Below are 17,488 nucleotides of genomic sequence, written 5' to 3'. Positions count from 1 at the left end.
GCGCCGGGCGGGGACCGGGCCGGGGTGACTGCTGATATCAATCAGCAGGCACCCCGCGCAAATGCCCAGGGGGGTCATCAGACACCCCCCCCCCGCCCATCGGTGATCGGCGCAAATCGCAAGTGAATTCACACTTGCGATTTGCGCCGATTCCGGGTCATACGGGTCTATTGTGACCCGGTGACAAGGAATAGAAGGGGGATTGCGGTTGTTTAAGACACCCACGATCCCCCTGTAGGCATAGGAGTGAGGTGGCAGGGTTGCCACCCCTCCTATCCTTGCTATTGGTCTGCTATTGATCGTCAGAGGCGACGACCAATAGCAGACCGGGGGCGGGGGGGTTAACTTTCGTTTTCCCCGTCTTGTCCACCCACAATAGGCGGGGCAGAACGGGGAACCGAAGGGGACCGGGCGCCGACGTCCACTTACCCGTCCGGAGGCTGTGGCGACGTTGATCGGCGGCCGGCGTCATGTGCTTCTGAAGAGGACGGCTCCCGGGATCCTACAAAAGCCGATAAGTTGATCTGGAGGGCTACAGTCTGAGACTGTGGTCTCTAACTGTAGCCCTCCAGATGTTGCAAAACTGCAACTCCCAGCATGCCCAGACAGCTGTTTGGGCATGCTGGAATATGTAGTTCTGCAACAGCTGGAGGGCTGCAGTTTGAGACCACTATACAGTGGTCTCTAAACTATATCCCTCCAGATCTTGCAAAACTACAACTCCTAGCATGCCCACATAGCTGTTTGTTGTCTGGGCATGCTGGGAGTTGTAGTTTTGCAACATCTGGAGGTCCACAGTTTGGAGATCACTGTGCAGTGGTCAAAAAACTGTAGCTCTCCAGATGTTGCAAAACTGCAATCCCCAGCATGCCCAGAAAGCAAACAGCTGTCTCGGCATGCTGGGAATTATAGTTGGGTACCTCCAGCTGTTGCATAACTACATCTCCCAGCATGCCCTTCGGTGATTAGTACATGCTGGGAATTGTAGTTTTGCAACAGCTGGAGGCGCACTGGTTGGAAAATACTGAGTTAGGTAACAGAACCTAACTGAAGGTTTTCCAACCAGTGTGCCTCCAGCTGTTGCAAAAGTACAAGTACCAGCATGCACGGTCTGTCAGTACATGCTGGGAGTTGTAGTTTTGAAACAGCTGGAGGTTTGACCCCCCATGTGAATGCACAGGGTACATTCACAAAGACAGGTTTACAGTAAATTTCCTGCTTCAAGTTTGGGCTGCGGCAAATTTTTTGCCGCACCGCAAACTCCTACCGGGAAATTCACCGTAGCACGCCAGTGTGAATGTACCCTAAAAACACTACACTACACTAACACATAATAAAGGGTAAAACACTACATGTACACCCCCTTACACTGTCCCCCCCCCCCCAATAAAAAATTAAAAACGTCTTGTACGGCAGGGTTTCCAAAACGGAGCCTCCAGCTGTTGCAAAACAACAACTCCCAGCATTTCTGGACAGCCACTAACTGTCCAGGCATGCTGAGAGTTTAGCAACAGCTGGAGGCACCCTGTTTGGGAATCACGGGCGTAGAATACCCCTATGTCCACCCCTGTGCAATCCCTAATTTAGTCCTCAAATGCGCATGGCGCTCTCTCACTTCGGAGCCCTGTCGTATTTCAAGGAAACAGTTTAGGGCCACATATGGGGTATCTCCGTACTCGGGAGAAATTGCACTACAAATTTTTGGGGTCTTTCTTTCCTTTTACCGCTTGTGAAAAGGAAAAGTTGGGGGCTACACCAGCCTGTTAGTGTAAAAAAATAAAAAAAAATTTACACTAACATGCTGGTGTTGCCCCATACTTTTTATTTCCACAAGCGATAAAAGGAAAAAAAGACCCCCAAAATTTGTAACGCAATTTCTCCTGAGTACGGAAATACCCCAGATGTGAGCAAAAAATGCTCTGCGGGCTCACAACAAGGCTCAGGAATGAGAGCGCACCATGTACATTTGAGGCCTAAATTGGTGATTTGCACAGGGGTGGCTGATTGTACAGCGGTTCTGACAAACGCAAAAAAATAAATACCCACATGTGACCCTATTTTGGAAACTACACCCCTCACCGAACGTGACAAGGGGTATAATGAGCCTGAACACCCCACAGGTGTTTGACGAATTTTCTTTAAAGTTGGATGGGAAAATAAAAAAAAAAAATTTTTTTCACAAAAATGCTGGTGTTACCCTAAAATTTTCATTTACACAAGGGAAAATAGGAAAAAAGACCCCCAAAATTTGTAACCCCATCTCTTCTGAGTAAGAACATACCCCATATGTGAATTTAAAGTGCTCTGCGGGTGAACTACAATGCTCAGAAGAGAAGGAGCGCCATTGGGATTTTGTAGAGAAAATTTGTCTGGAATTGAAGGCCACATGTGTTTACAAAGCCCCCATAGTGCCAGAACAATGGACCCCCGACACATGTGACCCCATTTTGGAAACTACACCCCTCACGTAATGTAATAAGGGGTACATTGAGAATTTACGCCCCACAGGTGTCTGACAGATTTTTGGAACAGTGGTCCGTAAAAATGAAAAATAAAATTTTTCATTTGCACAGCCCACTGTTCCAACGAGCTGTGGGGTGTAAATACTCACTGCACCCCTTATTAAATTCTGTGAGGGGTGTAGTTTCCAAAATGGGGTCACATGTGGGGGGTCCACTGTTCTGGCACCACGCGGGGCTTTGTAAACGCACATGGCCCTGACCATTCCAAACTAATTCTCTTTCCAAAAGCTCAATGGCGCTCCTCCTCTTCTGAGCATTGTAGTTCGCCAGAACTTTCACAGAAAGAAAGCCGTTCACTGCGGCATCTTGGTCATTAGATCGGTCAGCCTGGTCCCAGCCGGAGTGGTTGTGGTGCAAAACTGTGCAGCTAGGAAAAAAACGCCAGTAAGTGCCCGCTGCATTCACCAGCACAGAAAGCCATATATGCCAGCGGAAAGCCGCCACATAAATGCTGCACGTGCTGTATGCCGCAACTATGCAAATATATCTAGCACATCCTGCAGCCTGTTCACACCTATTGTGAAAACATTCATTTCAGCTGGGATTACACTTGGCGTGTTTGTCATAAAAAACACCATGCTCGCTGCGGGCACATGTTAGGTTGGAATCAATAGGGTAATATGAAACACCAGACACTAATGGGGGTTTCTTCATCCTTTTATGGTGTTTTTAGGCTATCAAATCTGTGGGATGCCGAGAGCATGTTTATTTTTTATTTTTTTGGGGGGGGGGGGATTTTCTCACTATTTTTTTTTTATAGAAATCCTTCAGTCAAATGATGAAAGAATCACATGACTTGTAATGAGAAAAGCCAGAGGGAAAAAAAACACCAAAGAAAAAACACTTCCTATGATAATAATAATAATAATAATAATAATAATAATAATGATGATGATGATGATGATGATGATGATGATGATGATGATGATGATGATGATAATAATAATACACATTGGGAAAGATGTATGAAAACCTGTGCAGAGGTCAAGTGGACCAGTTGCCCATAGCAACCAATCAGATCGCTTCTTTCACTTTTCAGAGGCCTTTTTAAAAACTGAAAGAAACTACCTGATTGGTTGCTATGGGCAACTGGTCCACTTTCCCTCTTCCCTGGTTTTGATAAATCTCTAAGACACCCCCCCCCCCCCCCCCAGTGCTTTTAGCAAAAATAACACAAAGATAGCTGAGAAAAGACATGAGGGGGAAGATTTTGATGTTTGTTTGTTTTTTGCAAAAAAAGAAAAAAACATCAAACAAGAATTGTGTTTGTTCCTAGGCTTAGGCTGTGATTAAAAACAACATATAAATGGTGTTTTTCAAAGCCCACATTGCTTTATTTCTGGTGCTTTTCCCCCCTTTCGACAGACATCTGTCCAGCTATTGCAAAGCTACAACTCCCAGCCAGTGGCAGATCCAGGGGGGGTGCAACGGGGCAATTGCCCCCCCCCCCCCCCCCCCCCGAGATTGCTGCACCCCCGCTCCCTAGCGTGGTGGAGCCGAAGCTGTAAGCTCCGGCTCCACCATTCACTAACCCAGTGTTTTTCAACCACTGTGCCACGGCACACTAGTGTGCCGTGACATAGTGTAAGATGTGCCGTGGGAAAAACACCCGCCGGGTGTTTTTGCCGCGGGACACCTCTGTGTCCCGAAAGATGCTTTTGGGACACAGGGATGCCTCTAAGTCCCTGCGGCCCCGAGTTTACTTTAAAAACGCGGGGACCGCCGGGAGGTAGCGCACGCAGGGACGTCACTGACGTCCCATGCGTGCGCCCATAGCAACAATCGCAGAGGACCGGAGCAGCGAGGAGGACGCGCGCTGTCAACTTGGTAAGTGTTTCCAGCGGCGCGTCACCTTTGGTGTTCCGAGCACCGCTCCTCCGGTCCCGGGACCTACTTGTATAGCCGGACCGGAGGAGTGGTGCTCGGAACACCGAAGGGGGGCAGTACACAGGCATACAGCCTTCAGTAATACACTGTATGGCTGAAGGCTGTATGTTTGTGGGGGAACTGCACCTAATGTGGGGGGACTATACTGGGCCTAATGTGGGGGGACTATACTGGGCCTAATGTGGGGGGACTATACTGGGCCTAATGTGGGGGGGGACTATACTGGGCCTAATGTGGGGGGGGACTATACTGGGCCTAATGTGGGGGGACTATACTGGGCCTAATGTGGGGGGACTATACTGGGCCTAATGTGGGGGGACTATACTGGGCCTAATGTGGGGAGACTATACTGGGCCTAATGTGGGGGGACTATACTGGGCCTAATGTGGGGGGACTATACTGGGCCTAATGTGGGGGGACTATACTGGGCCTAATATGGGGGGACTATACTGGGCCTAATGTGGGGGGGGACTATACTGGGCCTAATGTGGGGGGGACTATACTGGGCCTAATGTGGGGGGGACTATACTGGGCCTAATGTGGGGGGGACTATACTGGGCCTAATGTGGGGGGGCTATACTGGGCCTAATGTGGGGGGACTATACTGGGCCTAATGTGGGGGGACTATACAGGGCCTAATGTGGGGGGGGACTATACTGGGCCTAATGTGGGGATGACTATACTGGGCCTAATGTGGGGGGGACTATACTGGGCCTAATGTGGGGGGGACTATACTGGGCCTAATGTGGGGGGACTATACTGGGCCTAATGTGGGGGGACTATACTGGGCCTAATGTGGTGGGACTATACTGGGCCTAATGTGGGTTGAATATACGGGGCATAATGTGGGGGGACTATACGGGGCCTAATGTGGGGGGACTATACGGGGTCTAATGTGGGGGGACTATGCGGGGTCTAATGTGGGGGGACTATGCGGGACCTAATGTGGGGGGACTATACGGGGCCTAATGTGGGGGGACTATACGGGGCCTAATGTGGGAGGACTATGTGGGGTCTAATGTGGGGGGACTATGCTGGGCCTAATGTGGGGGACTATACTGGGCCTAATGTGGGGGGACTATACTGGGCCTAATGTGGGGGGACTATACTGTGCCTAATGTGGGGGGGACTATACTGGGCCTAATGTGGGGGGACTATACTGGGCCTAATGTGGGGGGGACTATACTGGGCCTAATGTGGGGATGACTATACTGGGCCTAATGTGTGGGGGACTATACTGGGCCTAATTTGGGGGGACTATACTGGGCCTAATGTGGGGGGACTATACTGGGCCTAATGTGGGGGGGGCTATACTGGGCCTAATGTGGGGGGACTATACTGGGCCTAATGTGGGGGGGGACTATACTGGGCCTAATGTGGGGGGGACTATACTGGGCCTAATGTGGAGGGGGACTATACTGGGCCTAATGTGGGGGGGACTATACTGAGCCTAATGTGGGGGGGACTATTCTGGGCCTAATGTGGGGGGGGACTATACTGGGCCTAATGTGGGGGGGACTATACTGGGCCTAATGTGGGGGGGACTATACTGGGCCTAATGTGGGGGGGACTATACTGGGCCTAATTTGGGGGGACTATACTGGGCCTAATGTGGGGGGACTATACTGGGCCTAATGTGGGGGGACTATACTGGGCCTAATGTGGGGGGGCTATACTGGGCCTAATGTGGGGGGGACTATACTGGGCCTAATGTGGGGGGGACTATACTGGGCCTAATGTGGGGGGGACTATACTGGGCCTAATGTGGGGGGACTATACGGGGCCTAATGTGGGGGGACTATACGGGGCCTAATGTGGGGGGACTATGCGGGGCCTAATGTGGGGGGACTAAGCGGGGCCTAATGTGGGGGGACTATACGGGGCCTAATGTGGGGGGACTATACTGGGCCTAATGTGGGGGGGGCTATACTGGGCCTAATGTGGGGGGGACTATACTGGGCCTAATGTGGGGGGGACTATACTGGGCCTAATGTGGGGGGGACTATACGGGGCCTAATGTGGGGGGACTATACGGGGCCTAATGTGGGGGGACTATACAGGGCCTAATGTGGGGGGACTATGCGGGGCCTAATGTGGGGGGACTATGCAGGGTCTAATGTGGGGGGACTATGCGGGGCCTAATGTGGGGGGACTATGCAGGGCCTAATGTGGGGGACTATGCGGGACCTAATGTGGGGGGACTATGCGGGGCCTAATGTGGGGGGACTATGCGGGGCCTAATGTGGGGGGACTATACGGGGCCTAAAGTGGGGGGGACTATGCGGGGCCTAATGTGGGGGGACTATGCGGGGCCTAATGTGGGGGGACTATGCGGGGGCCTAATGTGGGGGGACTATGCGGGGGCCTAATGTGGGGGGACTATGCGGGGCCTAATGTGGGGGGACTATGCGGGGCCTAATGTGGGGGGACTATACTGCCAACCTAATGTGGGGAGACTATACTGCCAACTTAATGTGGGGAGACTATACTGCCAACCTAATGTGGGGAGACTATACTGCCAACCTAATGTGGGGAGACTATATTGCCAACCTAATGTGGGGGGACTATACTGCCAACCTAATGTGGGGGGACTATACTGCCAACCTAATGTGGGGGGACTATACTGCCAACCTAATGTGGGGGGACTATACTGCCAAACTAATGTGGGGAGACTATACTGCCAACCTAATGTGGGGGGACTATACTGCCAACCTAATGTGGGGGGACTTTATTGCCAACCTAATGTGTGGGGACTATACTGCCAACCTAATGTGGGGGAAAATAAGATATATGCAAGATAAGATATATGCAGTGTGCATAGGAATTTTTTTTCCGAGGTGTGCCCCGACCCGAAAAAGGTTGGGAAACACTGCACTTACCTTACACACACGCTGTGAGTACACAGCGTGTGAGCTGCGGGGACGAGACCCACTAAAGGCCGGCGCGATGACGTCACATCATCGCGCCGGCGCCTGGAGGACCCGTCCCTGCGGTCTGCATACTGTAAGTAAGGGTATGCTCAGGGTCCAGGGGATTATGGAAACAGGATATGCTCCACTGTTAGGAGGAGGGGGGTCAGAGAAAAGGGAATATTTAATGAGGGTCTGCAGCAGGGACGTGCACACATAGGAGTGAAAGGGGGCTGGAGCCCCTGCCCTTTTCCTCACCTGCCCCTCTAGTGCCCTCACAAAAGGAGGTGCAGACTCAGGCTGACAAGTGAAGTAAAAAGGATCCATTGCTGGAGATTTGTATGTGGTTTAATGGAGGGTGCTGTGCCCTCCCTGCAGCAAGGGGGCGCCACTCACCCTGTCATTATCTGCCATTTCTTTGCTTCTCTCCACATGGAGGAGACAGGAGCAGAGGAGGCAGAGGGAGGCCCCGCCCACAACATGTCCGGCCACAAACCAGTCTAAGCAGCCCTTACTGTAAGTAACTGTAAATATATGTGAGTGATTGTATGTCAGTGTGTGTGTATATATATATATATATATATATATATATATATATATATGTGTGTGTGTCTATCTCTATGTATGTGCAGAGAGGGATGGATGGGGCCTTACTGTAAGTAACTGTAAATATATGTGAGTGATTGTATGTCAGTGTGTGTATATATATATGTGAGTGATTGTATGTCAGTGTGTATGTATGTATATATGTGAGTGATTGTATGTCAGTGTGTGTATGTATATATGTGAGTGATTGTATGTCAGTGTGTGTGTATATATATATATGTGAGTGATTGTATGTCATTGTGTGTGTGTATATATATATATATATACATATATGTGTGTGTGTCTATCTCTATGTATGTGCAGAGAGGGATGGATGGGGCCTTACTGTAAGTAACTGTAAATATATGTGAGTGATTGTATGTCAGTGTGTGTATATGTATATATGTGAGTGATTGTATGTCAGTGTGTGTATATGTATATATGTGAGTGATTGTATGTCAGTGTGTGTGTGTATATGTATATATGTGAGTGATTGTATGTCAGTGTGTGTATATGTATATATGTGAGTGATTGTATGTCAGTGTGTGTGTATATGTATATATGTGAGTGATTGTATGTCAGTGTGTGTATGTATATATGTGAGTGATTGTATGTCAGTGTGTGTGTATATGTATATATGTGAGTGATTGTATGTCAGTGTGTGTGTATATGTATATATGTGAGTGATTGTATGTCAGTGTGTGTATGTATATATGTGAGTGATTGTATGTCAGTGTGTGTATATGTATATATGTGAGTGATTGTATGTCAGTGTGTGTGTGTGTGTGTGTGTGTGTGTGTATGTATATATGTGAGTGATTGTATGTCAGTGTGTGTGTATATGTATATATGTGAGTGATTGTATGTGTGTGTGTGTGTATGTGTGTGTATGTATATGTATGTGTGTGTATGTATATATGTGTGTATGTATGTGTGTGTATATGTGTGTATGTATATATGTGTGTATGTATTTATGTGTGTATGTATATATGTGTGTATGTATGTGTGTGTATATATATATGTGAGCAAGTGAATCTGTCTGTGTATGTGTATGTATGTATGTATATATGTGTGTGTGTGTGTGTGTGTGTGTATATATATATATATATATATATATATATATATATATATGAGCAAGTAAATCTATGTATGTGTGTGTATATCTGTGAGTGATTGTATGTGTGTACCTGTATGTATGATGTGCCTATTGGCTATATCTTTTAGTATATATTCCATGTTGTATGTATGTGTCAGTGTCTCTATGTATGTGTGTATAATACCTATGTACTGTATGTGTGTATATTACCTATGTACTGTATGTGTGTATATTACCTATGTACTGTATGTGTGTATATTACCTATGCACTGTATGTGTGTATATTACCTATGTACTGTATGTGTGTATATTACCTATGTACTGTATGTGTGTATATTACCTATGCACTGTATGTGTGTATATTACCTATGTACTGTATGTGTGTATATTACCTATGTACTGTATGTGTGTATATTACCTATGTACTGTATGTGTGTATATTACCTATGCACTGTATGTGTGTATATTACCTATGCACTGTATGTGTGTATATTACCTATGCACTGTATGTGTGAATATTACCTATGCACTGTATGTGTGTATATTACCTATGTACTGTATGTGTGTATATTACCTATGTACTGTATGTGTGTATATTACCTATGTACTGTATGTGTGTATATTACCTATTTACTGTATGTGTGTATATTACCTATGCACAGTATGTGTGTATATTACCTATGCACAGTATGTGTGTATATTACCTATGTACTGTATGTGTGTATATTACCTATGTACTGTATGTGTGTATATTACCTATGTACTGTATGTGTGTATATAACCTATGCACTGTATGTGTGTATATTACCTATGTACTGTATGTGTGTATATTACCTATGGACTGTATGTGTGTATATTACCTATGTACTGTATGTGTGTATATTACCTATGCCCTGTATGTGTGTATATTACCTATGCACTGTATGTGTGTATATTACCTATGTACTGTATGTGTGTATATTACCTATGTACTGTATGTGTGTATATTACCTATGCACTGTATGTGTGTATATTACCTATGCACTGTATGTGTGTATATTACCTATGCACTGTATGTGTGTATATTACCTATGCACTGTATGTGTGTATATTACCTATGCACTGTATGTGTGTATATTACCTATGCACTGTATGTGTGTATATTACCTATGTACTGTATGTGTGTATATTACCTATGCACTGTATGTGTGTATATTACCTATGCACTGTATGTGTGTATATTACCTACGCACTGTATGTGTGTATATTACCTATGCACTGTATGTGTGTATATTACCTATGTACTGTATGTGTGTATATTACCTATGCACTGTATGTGTGTATATTACCTATGCACTGTATGTGTGTATATTACCTATGCACTGTATGTGTGTATATTACCTATGTACTGTATGTGTGTATATTACCTATGCACTGTATGTGTGTATATTACCTATGCACTGTATGTGTGTATATTACCTATGTACTGTATGTTTATATATTACCTATGTACTGTATGTGTGTATATTACCTATGTACTGTATGTGTGTATATTACCTATGCACTGTATGTGTGTATATTACCTATGTACTGTATGTGTGTATATTACCTATGTACTGTATGTGTGTATATTACCTATGTACTGTATGTGCCTTTATGTTATGTGCTTGTATTTATTGTATGAAGCACATTATTAGGGAATTAATAGAGGAATGTAAGCACAGTATATAGGGAATTTATGGAAGCACAGCATATATTTCATTATATTGGAACATTATATTTTTATGTATGCTGGCACTGTGTTTAGATCCTTAGGGTGCGTTCACGTGTGCCTATTTTTGCTGCAGATTTTGCTTCTCATTGACAATGGGAAGAGAAATCTGCTAAAGCAGATCTGCAGCAGATCTGCAGCAGAAAATACGCACGTGTGAATGCACCCTTAGTGGTGGCACAGTATAGTTAAATAATAGTGGCACAGTATATAGTTCATTAATGGTGGCACAGCATATAGGGAATTAATAGATGAATGGTGGCACAGTATATAGTTCATTAATGGTGGCACAGTATATAGGGAATTAATAGATGAATGGTGGCACAGTATATAGGGAATTAATAGATGAATGGTGGCACAGTATATAGTTCATTAATAGTGGCACAGTATATAGTTCATTAATAGTGGCAAAGTATATAGGGAATTAATAGATGAATGGTGGCACAGTATATAGGGAATTAATAGATGAATGGTGGCACAGTATATAGTTAATTAATAGTGGCACAGTATATAGGGAATTAATCGATAAATGGTGGCACAGTATATAGGGAATTAATAGATGAATGGTGGCACAGTATATAGGGAATTAATAGATGAATGGTGGCACAGTATATAGTTCATTAATGGTGGCACAGTATATAGGGAATTAATAGATGAATGGTGGCACAGTATATAGTTCATTAATAGTGGCACAGTATATAGTTCATTAATAGGGGCACAGTATATAGGAAATTAATAGATGAATGGTGGCACAGTATATAGTTCATTAATGGTGGCACAGTATATAGGGAATTAATAGATGAATGGTGGCACAGTATATAGGGAATTAATAGATGAATGGTGGCACAGTATATAGTTCATTAATGGTGGCACAGTATATAGGGAATTAATAGATGAATGGTGGCACAGTATATAGGGAATTAAGGGGAGGTACGGTATATAATTAAAGGGAAACTGACAGGCTGTTTACTCACACTAAACCCAATACACTAGGTTACAGTGCAGTATACAAAAATTGGTCTTTCCATTTTCTAGGTATTGCCCCACATTGCTAGTATGCGAAGTCAGTCTTGTGCGCAATGGAGGCGGAGCTTCCCTGCCTCCATCCTGTATGCTGTGCTATGCCTCGCCATCTTTGTATATTTATAATTATTTTTTTTTGCCAACTCTAGTATATTGTAGACTGTAAGCATATATTAGTGTGGTGTCCATCTCTTCAGTGTAAGAACCAGAGCTGTGTGGAGATTTTGCATAAGGTGGGTGATTGGTGATGGGTGCTGGGTGATTGGTGCTGGGTGATTGGTGCTGGGTGATTGGTGCTGGGTGATTGGTGCTGAGTGATTGGTGCTGGGTGATTGGTGCTGGGTGATTGGTGCTGAGTGATTGGTGCTGGGTGATTGGTGCTGGGTGATTGGTGCTGGGTGATTGGGGATGGGTGATTGGTGCTGGGTGATTGGTGCTGGGTGATTGGTGCTGGGTGATTGGGGATGGGTGATTGGGGATGGGTGATGGGTGCTGGGTGATGGGTGCTGGGTGATTGGTGCTGGGTGATTGGTGCTGGGTGATTGGTGCTGGGTGATTGGTGCTGGGTGATTGGGGATGGGTGATGGGTGCTGGGTGATTGGGGATGGGTGATGGGTGCTGGGTGATTGGGGATGGGTGATTGGGGATGGGTGATTGGGGATGGGTGATTGGGGATGGGTGATTGGGGATGGGTGCTGGGTGATTGGTGCTGGGTGATTGGGGATGGGTGATTGGTGCTGGGTGATTGGTGCTGGGTGATTGGTGCTGGGTGATTGGTGCTGAGTGATTGGTGCTGGGTGATTGGTGCTGGGTGATTGGTGCTGGGTGATTGGTGCTGGGTGATTGGTGCTGGGTGATTGGGGATGGGTGATGGGTGCTGGGTGATTGGGGATGGGTGATGGGTGCTGGGTGATTGGGGATGGGTGATTGGGGATGGGTGATTGGGGATGGGTGATTGGGGATGGGTGATTGGGGATGGGTGCTGGGTGATTGGTGCTGGGTGATTGGGGATGGGTGATGGTTGCTGGGTGATTGGTGCTAGGTGATTGGGGATGGGTGATGGGTGCTGGGTTATTGGTGCTGGGTGATTGGTGCTGGGTGATTGGTGCTGGGTGATTGGGTGATGGGTGCTGGGTGATTGGTGCTAGGTGATTGGGGATGGGTGATGGGTGCTGGGTGATTGGTGATGGGTGCTGGGTTATTGGTGCTAGGTGATTGGGGATGGGTGATGGGTGCTGGGTGATTGGTGCTAGGTGATTGGTGCTGGGTGATTGGGGATGGGTGATGAGTGCTGGGTGATTGGGGATGGGTGATGGGTGATTGGTGCTGGGTGATTGGTGCTAGGTGATTGGTGCTAGGTGATTGGTGCTGGGTGATTGGGGATGGGTGATGAGTGCTGGATGATTGGGGATGGGTGATGGGTGATTGGTGCTAGGTGATTGGTGCTGGGTGATTGGTGATGGGTGCTGGGTGATTGGTGCTAGGTGATTGGGGATGGGTGCTGGGTGATTGGGAATGGGTGATTGGGGATGGGTGATGGGTGATTGGTGATGGGTGCTGGGTTCTGTCATATAGAGCTCAGGTGGGGGCATATAGGGGGAGATTTATTAAAACCTTTGCAGAGGAAAATCCTTCCGCAAAACGATCTGATTGGTTGCTATGGGCGACTGCACCGCTCTTTCTCTGCACAGGTTTGATAAATCTCCTCTATAATACAGTATATTATAGGGCAGCTGTCATATCTTTTCTGTAAATAAGACTGACAGCACAGCCAAAGTGTATATACACATGGCAGACCTTCATAGAAACTGTTCTTGACTCAATTTTACAAAAACACCAACTTTTATGGGGGCTAAGAATGTCGAGAAAGCCTGGCGGGAGTCCACTGTGTCCCTGGGCCGCAGCACATCTGCCCATTAAGTCTGGCAGACGTTTTTTAATTATGAAAAGTGCCCTCTTTTTTACTTGAGCCCCTGCCCTCCAAAATGTCTGTGCGCGTCCCTGGTCTGCAGGGCAAAGCACAGGGGGCATTATATGTGAAGAGCACATGACAGGGGGCCCCCTGTCCTGTGCCCTTCACATATAATGCCCCCTGTGCTGTGCCCCTCACATAATGCCCCCTGTCCTGTGCCCTTCACATATAATGCACCCTGTGCTGTGTGCCCCACACATATAATTTATATGTGTGGCACAGCACAGGGGGCATTATGTGAGGGGCACAACACAGGGGACATTATATGTGAGGGGCACAGCACAGGGGGAATTATATGTGAGGGGCACAGGACAGGGGGGCATTATATCATATAATGCCCCCTGTGCTGTGCCCCTCACCTAATGCCCCCAGTGCTGTGCCACACATATAAATTATATGTGTGGGGCACAGCACAGGGGGCATTATATGTGTGGGGCACAGCACAGGGGGGCATTATATGATATAATGCCCCCTGTTATGTACCCCACACTTATAATGCCCCCTGTGCTGTGCCCCTCACATATATTGCCCCCTGTGCTGTTCCCCTCACATATATTGCCCCCTGTGCTGTTCCCCTCACATATATTGCCCCCTGTGCTGTGCCCCTCACATATAATGCCCCCTGAGTGGACAGGACATGGGGCTTTATATGTGAAGGGCACAGCACAGGGGGCATTATATGTGAGGGGCGCATGATAAGGGCATTATATGTGCGGGACGCATGATGGGGGCTTTATATATGAGGGGCGCATGATGGATGCATTATATGTGAGGGGCAAAGAATGGGGGCATTATATGTGAAGGGCACAGCACAGGGGGCATTAAATGTGTGGGGCACATGACAGGAGCATTCTATGTGAGGGGCACAGCACAGAGGGCATTATTATGTGGGGGAACAGGACGGGTCATATTATATGTAGGGGCACAAGATGGGGCATTATTACTATATGTGAAGGCACAGAGTGTTTTGCCTTTCAGAAGTATAGTGTATATTGTGAGGAATTTCTGGGGTGGTACGTTTTTTAGGGGCCACAATACATTACGGTATTTTACTCAGAGGGTAGTAACAGCACAGCAAGTTATATTCAGAGAATGTACTGTGTGGTAGTATTAGATTTAGAGGGCACAGTGTGTGTTAGTATTATATTCAGTGGGTACAGTGTGTGATAGTATTATATTTAGAGGGTGCAGCGTGTGATAGTATTATATTCAGAGGGTGCAGTGTTTGGTAGTATTAAATTTAGAGGGCACAGAGTGTGGTAGTATTATATTCAGAGGGTACAGTGTATGGTGGTATTATATTCAGAGGGTACAGTGTGTTGTATATTCAGGGGGTACAGTATGTCAGAATTATATTAGGAGGGTGTGTGCCAGTATTATATTCAAAGAATACAGTGTTTGGCAGTATTATAATAATTATTGTTTTCATATAGAGGATCAGAATGCATTGGCATAGTGAGGAGACGTCTGGGCATCAAGTTCTGCAGAGAGAAGATTTAGCTGGAACAAATCCTGGCGGTATGTACCATCTGAATTAGATAAGGAAAGACTATAGAGAAGACGTCACCTGTAATCACTGATATAATTGTGTATTCTCCTCACTATAGAGAAGACGTCACCTGTAATCACTGATCTCTATAGTGAGGAGAATACACAATGATATCAGTGATTACAGGTGACGTCTTCTCTATAGTGAGGAGAATACACAATGATAAGACGTCACCTGTAATCACTGATATCACTGCGTATTCTCCTCACTATAGAGCCTTAGCACTTTCCCATTCTGTGGCAATTGGTATATATGATTATTATTCTGACATATGAGCACGGCCTAAGAGTCTTAAACAAGGTTAGGACTGTATGATACATTTAATAATATTGTAAGTTCCGTAATCTTCTGTCCGCCAACACAAAATACTCTAATAGCGCCCCTCCCGAGACTCGACTCTGGATCCGCCCCTGCTCCCAGCATGCCATGACAGCCGAAGGCTGAGAGTTGTAGTTTTGCAACAGGTGGGCAGCCACAGGGGATCGGTGTTGCAGTATGTCAATCTAGGGCCATGGTGTCTGATCTTGAACTGGCAGCAGGAGCCATGACCACTTTAAATCAATGGCTGCTGGGACGTATGACTAGTGACATCCTTCGTTCCAGACCGCAACGTCAGGGACGTCACTTGTCAGACGTCCCGGCGGCCAGCGCTGCTCATTGAGCCTACCGGAGTAGCATTGATCTATGTAAGAAACCTATGGGCCCAGGCTGTTGGGGCCACCAAATGATATTACTTATACAGAATGTCTGGTTAGGAGAAACAAATATAACGCACCCACAGGGAGTGGCGCAATTTTAATAAAATTTGTCAAAAACCTTAGATAACAGTCATACAGAATATATTAGAAAGCTTTTTTTATTTTCAGCCAATCAGAGAGCAGCACTACTGAAATAGAACTCCCAGGAGGTAACAGCGTGTCACACATGTGATGTCATAACCATTGTCCACCAAAGAGCAGCACTGAGCAGAAATAACACTGCTCCTGTTCATTCTCCATCAGTGAGGGGCCGGTGCTGGACACTGTGTAGGGACGCGGGAATGCAAAGTCATACACATGACTGTGACTGGTAAGTGTTACATTGTTGTGTCCAAAAGATCTTTAGTGCAGTTCCATGTGTATTTCTATGATAAACATGTAAATGATTTATCTTTTTTTTCTTATCTTAGATGCACTATCTCCAGGACATGGAGTAGCATTTCCGGACCTACAGCAAGACGTTGGATGAAGGCATAGCCCCAGAAATAACACTGGTCCTGTCCATCAGTGAGGGGCCGGTGCTGGACACTGTGTAGGGACACGGGAATGCAAAGTCATGCACATGACTGTGACTGGTAAGTGTTAAATTGCTTTGTCCAAAAGGTCTTTATTGCAGTTCCATGTGTATTTCTATGATAAACATGTAAATAATCTATCTTTTTTGTCCCCTATCTTAGATGCACTATTTCCAGGACATGGAGTAGCATTTCGGGACCTACAGCAAGACGTTGGATGAAGGCACAGGCCTAGGAATCATGCACATACACAGAAACATTTGCCCAAATTCTAGAGGTAACCTCCTTTAGTATGCCCAGAGGAAGGGCCATACAGTAGCCATGGATTCCCTACAGGTTTCCTCCCCTCTGGAGGTTTTTCCTGTCCTGAGTATTAGTTACTGTACGCTCTTTGTGAGTGATGGGAGGTTACAAAAAATCCCCTACACAAACATTTTAATAAATAATAAATAAAGTTCCCCTTTTTTTAAACTGTTCTTTGACTTGCTCGACTCATTTATTTATTTCTGTGTGTGAAAATAGAGTTAGCAAAACATGGATGACCAAAGCTGCTCTCCTGCACGATCTGCATAATGTGGTGCGGAGAGAGGCAACTGGTGCTGGGTGGTGCAGTTTATGAGGCAAACGTAGAACACCCAGCAAGTTCCATGCACAAGTCTTTTTCTGATGAATGGGACTCATGCAGGGAACTTGCTAGGGGTCATACGGTTGCAAAGGATCAACTTTTGGGTACATGAACTGTCCCTTAAAGGGGTACTCCGCCTCTAGATATCTTATCCCCTATGTAAAGGATAGGGGATAAGATGTCTGATCAAGGGGATCCTGCTGCTGGGACCCCAGCAATCTCCACGCAGCAACCAAAATTCTAAATAGTATGTTTAGATCACTGGTTCCTGTGGTGGGATTCGTGACATCATGCCAC

General features: G+C 46.1%; 1 long non-coding RNA gene across 2 annotated transcripts; it reads left to right on the top strand.

Annotated features, from left to right (window-relative positions):
- Positions 1-4,027: 4,027 nt before the first annotated feature.
- Positions 4,028-16,823, top strand: LOC130368191 (uncharacterized). 2 transcript variants are annotated; one of them, XR_008892337.1, is made up of 5 exons: positions 4,028-4,349; positions 15,178-15,262; positions 16,160-16,361; positions 16,462-16,626; positions 16,729-16,823. It is a non-coding gene; the product is annotated as an uncharacterized LOC130368191 (long non-coding RNA). The 2 variants fall into 2 exon arrangements; XR_008892338.1 differs by lacking the exon at positions 4,028-4,349 and adding an exon at positions 7,804-7,834.
- The last annotated feature ends 665 nt before the right edge of the window (positions 16,824-17,488 follow it).

This window comes from Hyla sarda, chromosome 4 (genome assembly GCF_029499605.1).
Source record: "Hyla sarda isolate aHylSar1 chromosome 4, aHylSar1.hap1, whole genome shotgun sequence".
NCBI classification, from domain to species: domain Eukaryota; kingdom Metazoa; phylum Chordata; class Amphibia; order Anura; family Hylidae; genus Hyla; species Hyla sarda.
Note: the sequence above shows the minus strand (reverse complement) of the source record. Positions and strands in the feature narration are given on the sequence as shown.